The sequence below is a fragment of the Hypomesus nipponensis genome, chromosome 7 (assembly GCF_054491055.1).
Source record: "Hypomesus nipponensis isolate SF chromosome 7, ASM5449105v1, whole genome shotgun sequence".
NCBI lineage: Eukaryota > Metazoa > Chordata > Actinopteri > Osmeriformes > Osmeridae > Hypomesus > Hypomesus nipponensis.
The window spans coordinates 3,590,429-3,595,000 of record NC_140367.1 but is presented as its reverse complement, the minus strand read 5'-3'; the positions used below and the strand labels follow the sequence as shown (position 1 = coordinate 3,595,000).

The 4,572-nt window shown below is 43.0% G+C and overlaps 1 long non-coding RNA gene across 1 annotated transcript in view; it reads left to right on the top strand.

Moving 5' to 3' along the window:
• Window positions 1-2,856, top strand: part of LOC146276371 (uncharacterized) — a 42,928-nt gene extending 40,072 nt beyond the window's left edge. Inside the window, exon 2 of the long non-coding RNA XR_014762407.1 lies at window positions 2,696-2,856. This is a non-coding gene — a long non-coding RNA (uncharacterized LOC146276371). The remainder of the gene's footprint in view (window positions 1-2,695) is intronic.
• Window positions 2,857-4,572: the final 1,716 nt, after the last annotated feature.

Here is a 4,572-nt window from a genome sequence, read left to right as displayed (position 1 = left end):
ATACGAAACGAGACAGAAATACCACTCAGGATTGCATTAGTTTTATACTGTACTTTCAATGATGAGATTGTAGTGTTGGTGTGTGTGTGTGTGTGCGTGTTGTGTGTTCTTCTTTGCTAAGGAGGTAAAGACGAATTGTGGTGGAGTGAGAGAGGGACGTAGAGAGATAAAGAGAAAGAGAGAGAGGGAGGGAGAGAGAGGGAAAGACAGAAAGAAAGAGAGGCAGAGAAAGAGAGGGAAAGAGACCAAATACATTTCCTTCCATTGTTTTCATGCTAAATCCTGTCCCTGAGGCATGTGACTCTGCTCTTTACCACATTGATCATCCTGAAGCCCACGGATTCACAAACAAGCCTGCATTACCATGTTCCCTGGCTCTGGAACTGTAGCTCCACTCCAGTCGTAAAAAACAGACGCTTTCATGTCTTTGAGCATCGATTTACCGCTTGTGAGAATGAATTGCAGATCAATTGGCTTACCCTGAGGCCGACATAATGAGTTCCACACAACACCGTGACTGTTGTGTGTGTCTCCAGTCATTTCTTTGGGAAAGGGGTCGGAAACCACGGAAACGATTTTCGGCTCACCGCCTTCCACTTCAGTTGTCACAACGTTGAATAATGAGCAGGACGTGATTATGCAGTAACCGAGTATGATTTTCGCATTTTTCCTGTTTTGTCTTTTGAGAACTTTTGTTGTATTGTTTTACTGTGCCATGCATTTGCTGAGTCGGCTTGTCTAGTAGTGTGTGTGTGTGTGTGTGTGTGTGTGTGTGTGTGTGTGTGGCTTATAGTTCAGCAAACATTATCTTCTGTTTGCAGAAGATAGCAACTTATTATGTGTTGTCCATACAGCCCTCATCTCCTCTCCTCTCGCCTCCCCTTCCCTCCTCTCCCTCTCCTCTCCCCTCCTCTCCCCAACTACAGTATTTGGAGTGAGTTTCTTTCGTCTGACCGAGCAGAACCATAAACATTTACCCTCTCGTCTCTGATCCACACCTGGGACTAATAAGAGCAGCAACCCTGATGCTAATCACATCAGCTCCGATCATGAAATCACCGTTTAATATGGCTTCACAGGGGACAGTGAGGGCCGGCACACAGCCCTGACGCCCTGCTGGCTGACTTCCTGATTGGCTGATTCCCCACTCTATGACAGTGCTGTGTAGTTCCTGATTGGTTGCTTCCCCGCTGTATGACATCGGAGCTGTGTTTACATGTCGGGACATGACCGCAAGACGCAAATTCTACTCTCCCCTCATTGGTCAGATGATGTCATGATGGGTTCACCAATCAGTCACAGAAGAAGAGGTTTAGACATCAGACCGGATTATAGTTTAGAATGGAAGTAAAAGAAGGTGTCACTGAGAGAGAGAGAAAGAGATGAAGAAAGAAAGAAAGAAAGAAAGAAAGAAAGAGAAAGAAGAGAGAGAAAAAGAGACATTGAACAACAATTTTGGGAGGAAAACGAGTGGTGGGCGAGGGAATGACTGATTCAGATCTAACCAGAGATATAAAAAAATGGATGGATGAGGTAGTGAGCGGGGGAGACCCAGAGAGAAAACAGAGGTTCTTTATAGAGGTATACGTTTCCACTAACTATGGGTCTAACTTGGTGTTTCTTTTGAATTTAGAAATTGGCCCTCATCTTCTCTGTCAACCAGACCTGTGTACAGTCTGACAGAACTGCTAAAAAAAACCCTGTCAAGTACAAGTTCTCTCATCTCTCTTTCTTTCTCAGTCTCAATCTCCCCCACCCCTCTTCTGTCTCTGTACATTTTTCTTTTCAAGACACAAACCCTCCAGGATACTTCCAGTCTTACTGATCCTCAGAAGAGCTTCTCTAATGTTGAAGAGCTTTTGAGATGGTTGTTGACTGTCTGAATGAGAGAGACGATGGAGAACAACACACAAGCTGTCCTACTAGAAAACAGACTGAATGAATTATCCTCAGGGCCGCTGTGGACCCTTGACCTTTGGATAGTAAACACGTCCATGTAGTTTACCTGCTCTCAAAACATTATAATAATGTATTCATTCAACAAGACGCTTTTATCTAACGCGACATGCAGGGAAAGCTTGAAGCTGCGACCTCCTGATTTGAGGTCAAACGCTCTAACCGCCGAGCCATGCCCATTCTGTAAGGACACTCTTGTCAAGAAATGGTGCTGCTTGCCTGGTTATGGTAAGGGTTAAACTGAGGTTTTGTTTATAGTAATGCAGCATGTGGTGATATAGTACTTAAAAGGGCATCAACTGAGCATTACTAGACCATCTTCAGTACTAACCGCCCCCATAATAGTCTGAATATCCACACAAAAAAGTCTGACCTTTTTCGGTATATTTCTCGACTTGCTGTTGGAGCTGGGGCTGTTTGGCTGGTGATTTGAATTAGCATGAAGAATAAAGACTAAAGAAAGAAACTCTTAATGATTGTGTGGCGGCGGGCCATTGAAAGCGTGAGACGAGGAAACCACGTCAACAGGCTCTGCTCTAACCTACCATTAGCCCCTTTCTTATCCTGCTTTTGGTCTCCATTAGTAAAATGCTCTGGAAGGATCACAATTCACCCTGCTCTCATCATATGCAGTAATGTACACTATTAAGTGGTGGCATAAAGAACCAAACCTTTGATTAAATGTATTTGAATGACAAAGCCACAGCGAGACACCCCCCTCCTCTCCCTTTGTTCGCAGGGCTCTGCTTTGTGCCTGTGTACCTGAGAGAGAACACTGGAAGTTCAGGAGCCTGTGGTGTTCCAGGGGATTCTATCGTTGTGCTTGTTCTAAGGACCCTTGTGATCCGGGACCCTGAGATTAAATCAAGTCTGCTATAATAAAGTATAATTCCGTTTTCATTTTGTCGTCATTAGTGATTCCACCGTCCTAAAGTCTTGTGGATTTATTGTATGAATTTCAAATAAGTTCTGTGTGCTAATGGGTGTAGATGTAAGATTTCATGATGACTAATATTAGTTAGCATAGGACCAATTTTATTGTAACTTATCCAGCGTGTGGTGGACAGGTTTTGATCTTTTTTTACGTCACGTTCCTTATGGTTGAAATCTCGGGGATTTATCAAGGTTAAGGCTAATACATTAATAAAGAACGTATCTAAATATACCATATCCTGTACATGCTGTGAATATGTTCTACATTTGTTTATTTTGCTTTACAGTGTAAAGCACAATTGGCAAAATGGAGAATAATACAATTTTAACCTGGAGAAATATCGGAAGAAAAGTAGAAAAGACAGGAGGGAAATAAATAAGGAAGAAAACACACACAAAAGCCAAGAAGACTTTAGACATCCAGTCATCCTATACATAGAATTCAAGAGCTGCAGTCAGCCATCCTGAGAAAGGCATGCAAATCTATGTAAGTATCTTACTGTTTGCATAATAGATTAGAAATTAGCATTTTTGTTCATTTTCCATGTATGCACAGTGCCTGGAAGAATAACACGCCATGCATATCAGATCAGCCAGCCTACCATTTTGCGCAGTATATTATTTGACAATCTAAAATGTGTAATTTGCATGAAATTGCTTAATTAAAACACAGTCACTGGGGGTATTAATTTCTTTGTCTGACAGAGGAGAGGAGTGAGGGGAGAGCAGGGGGGGGGGGGATGTAGAACGCCGTCAGATAGTCACACGGGTGGAAGGAAGCGTCTCTCTCTCTCTCTGTTTCGCCAAGGAGGAGAGGGGTGATGAGGAGGATAAGGCCTGCCCAGCTAATTTGGGTTAGAGTGGTAAACGGAGGCCACTGTTCTGGAAAGATACCAGAGGGAGTCAGGGAGGGAGGAAGAGGAGAGCAGAGGAGAGAGAGGAGAGGGAGAGGATAGAGGCTTTGGGGTGGGGAGAGAGAGGAGGGAGGGAGCTAGACAGAACGAGACACCGTAAAGGCTGTTGGTGCACAGGCCTGGGGCTTGTCCATTTTCTGTTTGTTTGTTTGTTTTTGTTTGTTTGTTTGTTTGTTCAATCTTTTTTCTGGTCTGTTTGTGAAATTGTTTTTCTGTTTACATGTTTATTTCTATTTATTAAATGTTTTTTTTTTCCTCCATGAGTTATAAAATGTTATGCTGTGCATAAACTGTGTATTTCTGCCTCAAACACTTTCTACAAAATTAAGTAGTAAATATTAAGCCTCAGGTAATTATTTGTGAATGATTTCCTTCAACCCAACAGAAAGGTACCGACCGCTTCCTTGTTTACCGTGCACTGTGCAGGTTAGGACCCATATCCTCTACTGGGAGCACAGCCTCCTAGACTGTCATGCTGTCTGTGTGCTGTCTGGTGAAATATGTCTATCACGGTTTCAATCAGAGGAACCACAAAGTGAGCTGTGGATCGAGAGCGTCCATTCATTAATTATTGTCCATGCTTTAGTGAAGTGTAGAATGTGGTTGGGATGACTGCTTGTGAGCAGAAAAGGGCAGAGAGATGAAAGATGAAACAAAGATTCAGATATACACAGTCTTGCTGAAGCATGACCCACCGTGAGATTAAAGATCTGTTCAGTCGGTGTGTGTCAGTGTGTGTGTAGCTGTGCCCTTTTGTCTTAAATATCAA